This window comes from Arvicola amphibius, chromosome 12, assembly GCF_903992535.2.
Source record: "Arvicola amphibius chromosome 12, mArvAmp1.2, whole genome shotgun sequence".
Classification (NCBI taxonomy): domain Eukaryota; kingdom Metazoa; phylum Chordata; class Mammalia; order Rodentia; family Cricetidae; genus Arvicola; species Arvicola amphibius.
This window is the reverse complement of record NC_052058.2, coordinates 132,326,235-132,339,282: the sequence shown is the minus strand read 5'-3', so window position 1 is coordinate 132,339,282 and position 13,048 is coordinate 132,326,235. Positions and strand designations below refer to the sequence as shown.

At 40.6% G+C, this 13,048-nt stretch overlaps 5 non-coding genes across 5 annotated transcripts; all 5 read right to left on the bottom strand.

Moving 5' to 3' along the window:
• Window positions 1–691: 691 nt before the first annotated feature.
• LOC119803158 lies at window positions 692–758 on the bottom strand. The gene has a single exon (XR_005283568.1). It is a non-coding gene; the product is annotated as a small nucleolar RNA SNORD109A (small nucleolar RNA).
• Window positions 759–3,253: 2,495 nt separating this feature from the next.
• Window positions 3,254–3,334, bottom strand: LOC119803111. Its single transcript, XR_005283528.1, has one exon. It is a non-coding gene; the product is annotated as a small nucleolar RNA SNORD115 (small nucleolar RNA).
• A 2,649-nt stretch (window positions 3,335–5,983) lies between these two features.
• Window positions 5,984–6,062, bottom strand: LOC119803200. The gene has a single exon (XR_005283606.1). It is a non-coding gene; the product is annotated as a small nucleolar RNA SNORD115 (small nucleolar RNA).
• Window positions 6,063–7,770: 1,708 nt separating this feature from the next.
• LOC119803183 lies at window positions 7,771–7,849 on the bottom strand. The gene has a single exon (XR_005283590.1). It is a non-coding gene; the product is annotated as a small nucleolar RNA SNORD115 (small nucleolar RNA).
• A 1,708-nt stretch (window positions 7,850–9,557) lies between these two features.
• Window positions 9,558–9,637, bottom strand: LOC119803188. Its single transcript, XR_005283595.1, has one exon. It is a non-coding gene; the product is annotated as a small nucleolar RNA SNORD115 (small nucleolar RNA).
• Window positions 9,638–13,048: the final 3,411 nt, after the last annotated feature.

Genomic DNA, 13,048 nt, shown 5'->3' with positions numbered 1-13,048 from the left:
TAATAATGATTATTAGCCAATATAAATTTCTAAAATAATCCTTCATTTTATATTTTTTACATAATATATAAAATAGTTAAAATGAAAAGGAAAGAACGGAAATGACAAATACTCAGTAATGAATCTTTGCATAAAAATTTAAAAATATCACAACAGTAACCACCAGTAAGCCTCCAAAAGATACAGAGACCTCAGAAAGTTGCATATAGAACAATACATAGAGTCTCTAAAGTTTATAGTTACTTACCTGTATTTCTGAAATGGAATTTTCCAGTCCTTAGATCTCTACGATAATACAAAATAAAAGAAATTTCCTTAAATATACCCAACAGCCATAGTATCAGATGTTGAAATATCTTCTATTATATTTACCTAACAGGAGGACAATATTATTCTTGAAATGCTAGTATAACTGTCAGTGTATATGCCAGTTTGCTTGCCCTGCTTTGATTCCATATTTCCATTGTTCCTATTTGTTACATATTTACTGGATGAAAGAGTCAGCAGCTCTGTTCTCAGAAAGAAAAGTGATTGCCAAATTTTGGGTCACTAGACAAAATAACTGGTGCATATATCATCAAAAGCGAGAGATAAAAACCCACACACAGTGCTTAGAGAATGCACCAAAGACCTCACTATGCAAAGGCAGGCCTGGAGAATCTTATTTGTATTATCTGAGGGACTTACCTCTGAATCTCTGATTGCCACTTTTTATGAGTTACTCACCATATTCAGAGAATTGGATTCATCATCAATCCAGATAAGTCATTTTTAAAAAGATGATTGTTTTCATAGCCAGGCAAAACCTGGGTAAGTTTGTTGTACTCAGTTTTGAAAGAAGGGCATGATTGTGCAGTAGACATTTGCTTATTCTCTGAACAAGGTACCTGCTGGCAATGTGAAAGGTAGCCAGGGAGAAGCTGCATCTCTGCAGTGTTTGAGATTTGTTCCTCCCTATGCCCTAGATCATGTAATCAATGAATAATTCCTTTGAACAGAAAGATCTCCAGCCCCTGGATCCTGAACTGCAAAAGGCCTAGCATGCACAGTAATTATTAGCAAGGGTAAAGAAAGCACAAATGGCCCCACTCACCCTACTACTCATTTATTTAACTGCTAGTACTAGTTAGCTGATGTGTCACCATACAAGAATGTCTTTCAATGACTCTGCATCTTGCTTTGCTAATTTTATTCTGTCTCATAGTATTGAGGTCTCAAAGGATATCACTGTTGTCGTGTATTCTTCTACCAGAGTGTGCTACCTGAAGGTTTGTAGAGCAATCACTAAGTCACAAGTGCTATGATGTATTCTCTTACCAGAAAATGGGGCCCCATGAAGGTTTATAGCGGGATCACTAAGTCACAAGTGAAGGGCTCATAGTCAAGGATACCAAGAGCAACAGTCCAACATCAGAACTTTTTAGTTAGCCATATATCCAACTGGCTTGAGAAGTGATATGGGTATCCTCAGAATGCTGTAAGGCTGCCAACCTGGCAAATCCTGATTAGAGCTATGCATAATCCCCTTTTGTACTGGATCAGAAGCTTATGTCCATATTTCTTGGAATTTACCCAAGCAAAATAATTTGGATCGCTAATTTCGGAACCATAGGCACATGTGATAGAGTATGTGCAAAAAGCACAGCTAGCATGGGTAGTATGATTTGAATGTCAGGAGAACAAGACAGAGATTCTAAAAGATGGAGGAGCATCTTGGGCTTATCTGAATGCAAGCCATAGGTCTTATCTTTCCAGTTACCTGAAAGATATTATGTGGTGGGGACCAAGATGCAGCTCAGATCACTGAAAGAAAAAAGAGAAGACAAGGAACTGACCAATGTTGTTAGGTCATTGGAGACTTGTGCAACAGTAGAAAGTCACACAAGAAGTAGGCTGCCTGTAGACCTTCATCTCTCTCTCTCTGTTAAAAAGATTCAATGCCCAGAAAGAATCCATATTACAACAAATGAACACTAGAAGGTATTCTTCCCTTACCACTGAACACATCTTTTCAGACTGCATGGACTATAATTTCTTAACATACTTCAATCCATTTGAACCTTTAACCCAGCTGTCTAAAGAACAAATGCTAGCTGCTGGAAAACAGGACACAAAAGTGAAGTCTTATTGCCCATTCAAAGCCAGAGTTAGGTCTTGCCTGCTCTGCATCTCTGGTGATATTCCTAGTCCTAGGCAGAATTTTCAAGGCAATTTATTCAGGGATTTTGTCTATGCATGGGGCTGATAGGCATGTCCTCTGTTCTGTGCTATGGACTTCTGAATTAGGCTGCCTAACCTGGTTCCAGTGCCATGAAAAGAACATCTGTACTGGTAGAGCATCCAGAATTGTCTGCCCTTTAGTCTTGCTAAAAAGGTAGGTCATGTTCACTAAATCACACATAGAGGAGGTGAGGTTGAAGATGCTTAGGTTCCCTTTGATATTCGAGTTATTCCTGTAAGCAATTAGCCCTGGAAAAGAACTTTAAATCCTCAAGGTGTCCTGGACCTGCCAAATGACTATTCATTCCTGTAGTCCATTATGACAAGTTATTAACTTGGAAAGCCACTGCCAAAGCTGACTAGAACTTCTTTCTCTGCTGGTCTTAATCAGGATTATCAGCCAAAATGAAAAAAAAAAAACATTAGTCATGGAAGTAAACTTCTCGTTCTTCTTTAGGTGTCATGGGAACCCTATAAGGACCTACCATTATGACTCCCCCTTGTGACCTCTTCTTAGGCCCAAGATCATTAGTTCACATCCATGACCTTTGGAATCTTCCAAGGCTATCCATTGGAATGCTGTTCTGGACACAGTGGCCTAAAGAGTTTCACATTCTAGGAATCAAGCCCCACAATGGATCCTGGACTTACAACTTGAGTATTTTTTTTTGGAGTATCAGCAATATGAATACGTAAAAAAACAGGGCCTGTAGGGATCAAGGCAGATGGGCTCTTCTTTCCACTTACCTGAAGAAAGTTGTAGTCATGTGTGCTCCAAGACTGCATCCCCAGTTACTGAAAGGTAGAAGAGATGATGGGAACGTGAGCAGGGTTTTGGACACAGAGACTTGCTCAAGAGCAATGTTGACACAAACTGCCATTTGAGGGAGCACTCAGTGTTCTCCAAAAGTCATGCCCCTGAACCAATTAGGGGTCTCTTGTGGGGAAAGATGGATGGTGATTTTGGGCCAGCACACAGGGCCCATGTAGGCATCGGGTATTCCAGGCCCCCCATTGTCCCATCTTTTAGCCTGGGCCTAAGCGTAACCCTCTGGTGCTGTGATTTTTTATGTCATCATCTCTCTTTATGACATTGGTTTGTTATCATTGACTCAGTTCTCGAGAGAGCAAAGCCCACCTGGGATTTAGACAAAACCCATTTGCTTACCAGTGCCGGAAACAGTGTCTAGGAGGTATGTCTTGACATTGCTGCAGCACAAAGTTTCAGCCAATAAGATGCCCTGCATTGATTTAATCAAGAAGCCCTTTGTGTTCTTCTTAATGGTGGCCTTTGGAAAAGAAGAAACAACCTGTTGTTAGGGCCATTATTGGACTTCTCCTTAATGACCAAGGAAGGTCTGCTGATGTGATGTGGACCAAGACCTGAAAACATGATGTCATGGAGGAGGATACTTGTGGCACATGAGATATCAATGGTCATTGGCCCAAGGAGGAGGTCCAACCCTGGGTATGGGCCCTTTTTCAGCCTACCAAAGCCAGTTCAGTCATTCAGGAACATGCTCTTCCTGCTGACTGCTCTGATTGCTTGCCTGAGATTGCAACCGATTGTCAATTAATAGGCTGTGCTATCATACCTTTGAATCTTGCCTTTCCAGCATCAAGCCTACTAAGGTCTTAGACCTGGCCTTCACTTGACATGCTAAAATGTGTCCCATTCAACTCTGCCTACCACTGGTCCACACACTAATGAAGAAAGTATCCATCCTCTTATGGTTGTTTCCACACTGTCAGAGACCTGTGTTTGGGTCTAGCCTGCTCTGCATCTGGGGATATTCCTAGTCCTAGCAGAATTTTCAAGGCAATTACTTCTGAGATTTTTTTTCTATGCATGAAAGTTACCACTCTGCTGTGTTTTGTTGCTATGAACGTCTCAAAAGGAGGTTGCCTTCCTGGCTCCAGTGCCATGAGAGACCAGCTGTCCTGATACAGCAATCCAGAATTGGTTTCTCTTTTTGTCTTGCTGGAAATGTAGGTCAAGTTCACTAAATCACACATAGAGGAAGTAGGTTTGAAGATGCCTAGCTGCCATTTGATATTCGAGTTATTTTGTGTGCAATTAGTGCTGGAAATGAAACTCTGGACCACCAGGGGTCCTGGACCTGCCAATGGCTATTCATTGCTGAAGTCCATTAGTGCAGGGTATTAACTTCAAAAGCCACTGCCAAGCTGACTAGAACATCTTTCTCTTAGGGTCCCAATCAGGATTATCAACCACAATGGCCACAATTTTACACGGAAGTAAACTTCTAATTCTTCTAGGTGTCATGGGGAACATAGAAGTATACACTATTATGACTCCTCCTTGTGACCTATTCTAGGACCCGGATCAGTTGCTCAGGTCCATGTTCATTGAATTTTCCAAGGCTATCCATTTGGAATGCCATTCTAAACCACCAAGCCCTAAATGGTTTCACATTCTAGGAATCAAAGCTCAAACTGATGCTGGGAGTGGCAATAAAACAACAACAGAAATGCCACTATCTCATCAAAAACATATTTTAGGAGAAAACTCAGAAATATAAAAGTATTTCATTAATTTGAAAATAGAACTCTGGCGAAAAGCTTAAATAATAATTATTTGCCATCTCTGTATGTTTAAGATGTAAATTTGACTGTTTATTCTAGGCCATAGGCCCTAAATTCCATGGCATTACTAGTGCCTGATTAAATGCTGGAAGTCTGAACTCACCCTTGCCAGATTGCTAAAGGAATGTTCAAGATTACAATTTAGTGTATAACACTCTGACAGTGGGAAGCACACCAGCTTCTAAAAGACTAATTTAGGACTCAAAAAGAAATAGCAAGGACCAAGCTGGTCTATGATGTAATTGCCTCCTAAGATAAAATACAGCTTCTAAGACGAGTGTAGTTTACAGTGCTGGAGGCCTTCCCAATCATTTTTCCTCTTGATAAGCATGTATGTGTTCATAGCTCTCTGTCATTAATGGCTCACTAAAAGTAACACTCAGTGTGACAATAAAAAGAACAAATTACATGTCAAGCCCAAGCTTCTGTGCCTTTACAACCCAAAATGCAAGTTTACTTTTTAAACAAATAGCGTAAAGTCAAACCTACAGTATTTCAAAGAAGCATGAGATTGTATCTCATTGGGGATTCAGGGTAGGTTTCAAGGGGAAGGCCAGATAGCTGAAACTGGTCAGAACCCTGACAACTAGGGATGCCAAAGAAATCAGGGGGCTCAAATATTTTTCTCATGTTTTGTTAAACTTGGATAGGTGAAATTGTTTATTTACAAAGAGGTTTTCTATCTCCGTACACTCTCTTGCTTTCCTCAAGAACAAGTAACTCACATTCAAAATTAAAAAAAAAAACTTAAAAACAAACTGGATTCTGGGTTTCTAATTTGATATCTTTTCTTAGAGTATCAGAAATAAGAAGAGGTGAGGAACAAGTTCTGGAGGTATCAGGCAGATGGGCTAATCTTTCCACTTACCTGAAGATAGGTGTTGTGACATGTGCTCCAAGACAGCATCCCTGGTCACTGAAAAACAGAAGAGATGATGGGAACAGAGCAGGGTTTTGACACACAGACTCACTCAAGAGCAATGTTTGACATGAGGTGCCATTTGAGGGAGCACTCAGTGTTCTCATATAGTTCATGCCCCTGGACCAATTAGGGGTCTTTGATGGGGAAAGATGGCTTGGAGGTTTTGTCTTGCACACTGCCGTCATGTACGGCGTCAGGTAGTCCAGGTCCCTCATAAGCCCCCATCCTTAGCCTGGGCCTCAGCGTAAACCCTCTGGTGATTGATTTTTATGTCATCATTTTCTCTTCATACATGGTTTCTCATCATTGACCCAGTTCTCAAGAGAGCAAAGCTCCGCCATTGTTTATACAAAGCACCATTGCTTACCAGTGACACAAACAGTGTCTAGGAGGTATGTCTTGACATTGTTGGCACAAATGTTCAGCCTGATAGAATGCTCTGCATTGAGTTGATCAGAAGCCCTTGTGTTCTTCTTAATGGCCCCTTTGGAAAAGAAGAAAGGGCCTGTTTTAAGGGTCATACTTGGACCTGCCCTTGATGACCAGGGAAGGTCTGCTGATGTGGACAAAGGCCTGAAATCATGAAGCATCGAGGAGGATACTTGTGCATATGAGATATCAATGGTCATTGGCCTGAGGAAGAGCCCCAGCCCTGAGTGATGGGGCACTTCTTCAGCCTACAAGGCGAAGTTCATCATTCAGCAGCATGATCTTCCTGCGGACTGCTCTGATAAGTAGCCTGAGAGTGCAGCCGATTGTCAATCATTAGGCAGGGCTTGATACCTTTGAATCTTGCCTTTCCAGCATCAGGCCACTAAGTTCTTAGACCTGGCCTCAACTTGACATGCTACACTTGTGTCTCATTCAACTCTGCCTACCATTGTTCACACACTAAGGAAGAGAGTATCCATTCTCTTATGGTTTTATCACATGGCCAGAGATTGTGCTGGGTCTAGCCTGCTCTGCTTCTCAGGGGATATTCCTATTTTTATGCATAATTTTCAAGGCCATGTCTTCAGCGATTTCCTCTATGCATGGGGCTGATAGGCACCGCCTCTGCTGTGTGCCATGAACTTCTCAAAATGAGGCTGCCTGTCTGGCTTCAGCAAGATAAATAGATCATCTGTCCTGATAGAGCATCCAGAATTGTCTCCCTTTTGTCATGCTGGAAATGTAGGTGTAGTTCTGTAAATCACACATAAAGGAGGTAAGTTGAGGATGCCTAGGTGCCCTTTGATATTCAGGTGTGCAATTAGAGCTAGAAAAGATCTCTGGATCCCCATGGGTCCTGGACTTGCCAAATGGCTATTTATTCCTCAAGTCCATTATGACAGGGTATTAGCTTCAAATGCAGCTGCCAAATCTGACTAGAATGTCTTTCTCTGCTAGTCCCAATCAGGATTATCAGCCACATGAAAACATTATGCATGGAAGTAAACTTCAAATACTTCTCTAAGTGTCATGGGAACCATAGAAGGACCCACCATTTTGATTCTCCCTTGTGAACCTATTCGATAGCTCAGTTCGGTAGTTCATGTACATGTCCTTTGAAATTTCCAAGGCTGTCCATTTGGAATGCCATTGTAAACACTGAGCCCTAAGGGTTTTCACCTTCTAGCAATGAAGCTCAAAACTAGATGCTGGGCTTCAAACTTGAGTATCTTTCTTAGAGTATCGAAAACAAGAACAGGTGAACAAACAGGGCCTGGAGGGATCAAGGCAGATGGGCGCATCTTTCCACTTACCTGAAGATGTAGTGTCGTGTGCTCCAAGACAGCATGCCAGGTCACTGAAAGGCAGAATAGATGATAGGAGCATGAGCACAATTTTGGACATAGAGTCTCGCTCAAGAGCAATGTTTGACATGAGGTGCCATTGAGGGAGCACTCAGTGTTCTGCAAAAGTCATGCTCCTGAACCAATTAGGGGTCTCTGATGAAGAAAGATGGGCATAGGCCTGCATACTGGCCCATGTAGGCATTGGGTATTCCAGGTCCCCCTATTGCCCCCTTCTTTTAGTCTGGGTCTCAGCTCAACCTTCTTGTGCTTGATTTTTATGTCATCATCTCTCTTCATGACATTGGTTTGTCATCATTGACCCAGTTCTCGAGAGAGCAAAGCTCCACCTGGGATTTAGACAAAGCGCCATTGCTTACCAGTGTTGCAAACAGTGTCTAGGATGTATGCCTTTTTTCACAAGTTTCAGCCTGATAGATGCCCTACATTCATTTTATCAGATGCCCTTGTGTTCTTCTTATGGCCTCTTTGGGAAAGAAGAAACAATCTGTTGTTAGGGCCATTATTGGACCTGCCCTTAATGACCAAGGAAGGCCTGCTGATGTGGACCAAGACCTGAAAACATGATGCCATGGAGGAGGATACTTGTGGCACATGAGATATCAATGGTCCTTGGCCTGAGGAAGAGCCCCAGCCCTGAGTGTTGGTGACTTCTTCAGCCTGCGCAAGCCAAGTTCAGTCATTCTGGAGCATGCTCTTCCCACTGACAGCAGTGATTGATAGCCTGAGACTTCTACTCATTGTTAATCCTTAGGCTGGGCTTTGATACCTTTGAATCTTGCCTTTCCAGTGACAGGCCTACTAAGGCCTTATTCTTGTTTTCAACTTGACATGTTACATGTGTGTCTCATTCAAACTCTGCCTACCATAGTTCACACACTAATAAAGTATCTTCTTAGGGTTGTTATCACACTGCCAGAGATTGTGCTGGGTCTAGCCTGTTTTTTTGGCTTTGGGGATATTCCTAGTCCTAGGCAGAATTTTCAGGGCCATGTCTTCAGCGATTTTGTCTATGCATGGGGCTGAGAGTCACCAGCTCTGCTGGCTGCTATGAACTTCTCAAAATGAGGCTGCCTGTCTGTCTCCAGCAAGATGAATGGACTATCTGTCTTGATAAAGGCATCCAGAATTGTCCCACTTTTTGTCGTCCTGGAAAGGTAGGTCAAGTTCAGTAAATCACTCATAGAGGAGGTATGGTTGAGGCTGCCTAGTTGCCCTTCGAGTTATACCTGTGTGCAATTAGAGCAAAAAAAGATCTATGGACCCCCATGGGTCCTGGATATTCCAATGGCTATTCATTCCTCTAGTCCATTATGGCAGGGCATTAACTTCAAAAGCCACTGCCAAAGCTGACTAGAATGTCTTTATCTGCTGGTTACAATCAGGAGTATCAGCCACAATGAAACATTATGCATGGAAGTAATCTTCAAGTACTTCTCTAGGTGGCATGGGAACCATAGAAGGACCCACCATTTTGATTCTCCCTTGTGACCTATTCTGTGAGCTGAGTTTGGTAGTTCATGTACATGTCCTTTGGAATTTTCCAAGGCTGTCCATTTGGAATCCCATTCTGATCACCGAGCACTAAGGGTTTTTACAATCTAGGAATCAAGCTCAAATCTGGATGCTGGGCTTCAAACTTGAGTACTTTTCTTAGAGTATCAGAAATATGCATATGTGATGGAACAGGGCTTGGAGGGATCAAGGCAGATGAAGATCATTTTTCAACTTACCTGAAAAAAGGTGTTGTGTCATGTGCTCCAAGACAGCATCCCAGGACACTGAAAGGCAGAAGAGAATGATGAGCAGGGTTTGGGACACAGAGACTCACTCAAGAGCAATGTTTGACATGAGGGTGCCATTTGAGGGAGCACTCAGTGTTCTCATATAGTCATGCCCCTGGACCAATTAGGGGTCTTTGATGGGGAAAGAAGGCATGGGGATTTTGGCCAGTGCATTGTCCCATGTAGGCCTCAGGTAGTCCAGGCCCCCATTGCCCCATCCTTTAGTCTGGGCCTCAGCGTAACCCTCTGGTGCGTTGATTTTTTATGTCATCATTTCTCTTCATGACATGGTTTCTCATCATTGACCCAGTTCTCGAGAGAGCAAAGCTCCACCATTGGTTTATACAAAGCACTATTGCTTACCAGTGACACAAACAGCGTTTAAGGAGATATGTCTTGACATAGTCGGCACCAAGTTTCAGCCTGATAGATGCCCTGCATTGGTTTAATCAAAGCCCTTGTGTTCTTCTTAATAGCCCCTTTGGAAAAGAAGAAACAGCTTGTTTAAGGGCCATCCTTGGAACTGTCCTTGATGACAAGGGAAGGTCTGCTGATGTGGGCCAGGACCTGAACATATGATGCCATGGAGGAGGCTACTTCAGATAAGTGAGTTATGGATGGTCCTTGGCCAACGAGGAGCCCCATCCCTGAGTGATGCACACTTCTTCAGCCTTCCCAAACCAAGTTCAGTCATTCAGAAGCATGCTCTTCCCACTGACTGCAGTGATTGATAGCCTGAGACTGCTGCTGATTGTCAATCATTAGTTTGGGCTTTGATACCTTTTAATCTTGCCTTTCCAGAATCAGGCCTACTAAGGTCTTAGACTTGGTCTCATCTCACATGCTACACGTGCTTCTCATTCAACTCTGCCTACCACAGTCACAGACTAAGGAAGAATATGTCCATCTTCTTATGGTTGTAATTGCAAGAAAAGTCATGGAGGGGAGCAGAAAAAAATGTAGAGCTCAATAAAATAAAAAAGTTAGAGTTTAACAGCAACACTAATTTCTGAAATCCGAAAAACATGCAAGTTCAACAATGCCCACCTGAATTACCAATAGATTTAAGGAAAACATAAAGAAATTAAAGACTTCCTAAAATTCAAATGTAAATGAACATATAACATACCCACACTTATGGAACACAACTCAAGCAGTGTTAAGAGAAAAGTTCATAGCACTAAATGCCTATGTAAGAAGTTGGAAAAATCTCATACTAGCAAGTTATAGAGCACCTGAAGCCTCTAGAACAAAAAGAAGCTAACTCACACAGGAGGACCTTGATGTCCAGAAATAGTCAAATTGAGAGCTAAAATCAACAAAGTGTAAACAAAGAAAATAATAATCAATGAAACAAGAAGTTGGTTCTTTGCAAAATCAGCAAAATTAACAAAACTTTCTCTAAATAACCAAATGATAGAGAGAAAATGTTCAAATAACAAAATCAGAAATGACAAAGGGGTCATAGCGACAGACAAAGAGGAAATTCAGAGTCATCAGGCTATACTTCAGAAACCTGTACTCCACATAATTAGAAAATATAAGAGAAATGGACAATTTTTCTGGATAAATATCACTTATGAAAATTAAATCAAGATCAGATAAGAAAATTAAATACACCTACAACCACTAATGAAATAGAAATATTTATATAAAGTCTCCCACTACCAAAAAGCCCCAGACCAGTGCGGAATTCTACAAGATTTTTAAAGAAGAACTGCTATCATACTCCTCAAATTGTTCTACACAAGAGAAATAGAAGAAATATTGCCAAACTCCTTTATAGGCTGCAGTTTACCCTAACACCAAAACAACACAAAGACACCACTAATAAGAGGAATTAAAGACCAATCTCATTCATGAACATTTATGCAAAAATACTCAATAAAACACTGGCAAAGAGAGTCTAAGAACAAATCACAAAAATCATACAAAATGACCAAGTAAGCTTCTTCCCAGGTATGCAGGGATGGTACAATATATGAAATCTATAAATGTAACCCATCATATAAAAACAACTGAAAGGAAAACCCAATTGATCATCTCATTAGATGTTGAAACAGTCCTGCAAAAAATTCAACACTCCTTCAAGATAAAAGTCTTGGAGAGAACAGGCCTACAAGGAGCACAGCTTAACTTAATAAAGGTAATATATAGCAAGCCAATAGCTAACATCAATCTAAGTGGAGAGATACTCAAAGCAATTCCTTTGAAATCAGGAACAAGACAAGGTTGTTCCCTTTATCTATATTTATTCAATATATTACTTGAAAGTTCTAGCTAGAGCAATAAGACAAGCAAATGAAATTAAGGGACTAGAAATTGGAAAAGAAGAAGTCAAACTCTCACTATTTGCTGACAATATGATATTATTCACAAATGACCCCAAAGTTTTACCAGGGAACTCTTACAACTCATAAACACCTTCAGTATGTAGCAGGACACAAGATTAACTCAAAAAAAAATCAGTAGCCCTCATTTATACAGATTATAAACAGACTGAGAAAGAAACCAGAGAAATATCACTTTTCACAATAGTCATAAATAACATAAAATATCTTGGGGTAACTCTAACAAAACAAATGAAAGACCTGCATAACAAGAACTATAAATCTTTGGAAGAAAGAAAATGATGAAGACACCAGAAAACAAAAAGATCTCCCATACTCTATGGGTTGGTAGAGTTAACATAGTAAAAATAACAATTTTATCAAGATCAATCTACAGATTCAATACAATACCCATCAAAATCTCAGCAAAATTCTTCACAGGCCATGAAAGAGCAATAGCCAACATCACATGGAAAATAAAAAAATTCGGAATAGCTAAAACAATCTTGTTCACCAAAGGGACTTCTGGAAGTGTCACAATACCTGAACTACAAACTCTAATATAGAGCTAACCAGAATGAAAACAGTCAGCTATCAGGATAAAACGAGAAAAAAAGGACCAATAAAATCTAACCAAATCCCTGGATATCCATCCACACAACTATGAACACCTGATTTTTTTGTTGATTTCTATTGAGTTCTACATTATTTTCTTAAGAGAGAACACCTAATTTTTGACAAAGAATTTAAAAATAAAATGAGAAAAAAGCATATTCAACAAATGATTCTGAAATAACTGGATGTCAACATGAAGAAGAATATAAATATATCTATATCCATAACCGTGCACAAAATTCAAATCCAAACTGATCAAAGGTTTCACAAAACAGAGACACACTAAAGTTCATAGATGAGAGAGAGAGTGGGAATTACATTTAAATTCATTGTCATAGGAGTCCACTTGCCTAAATACAACTACAGTAGCACAGACACATACAGCAACATTAAAGCTGGGAGGCTCCTGAAACTAAGAAGCTTCTGTAAAGCAAAGGACACAGTCAATAAGACAAAATGGCAGCCTATAGATTGGGGAAAGATCTTCACCAACTGCACATTGAAAAGAGCACTGATCTCCAAAATATACAAGTAGCTCAAGAGACTTGACATCAAACAATCCAAAAAAAATGGGGTAAACTGAAAAGCTACACACAGAACCCCTGTCTTGAAGAACCACCAAATGGGGTACAGACCTAAACAGAGAACTTTCAACAAATGAATCTCAAATGGCTGGAAGACAGTGAAGATAATTCTCAACATTTTTAGCTATCAGAAAAATGCAAATAAAACAACACTAATATTCTATCTTACACCTGTCAGAATGGCCAAGAT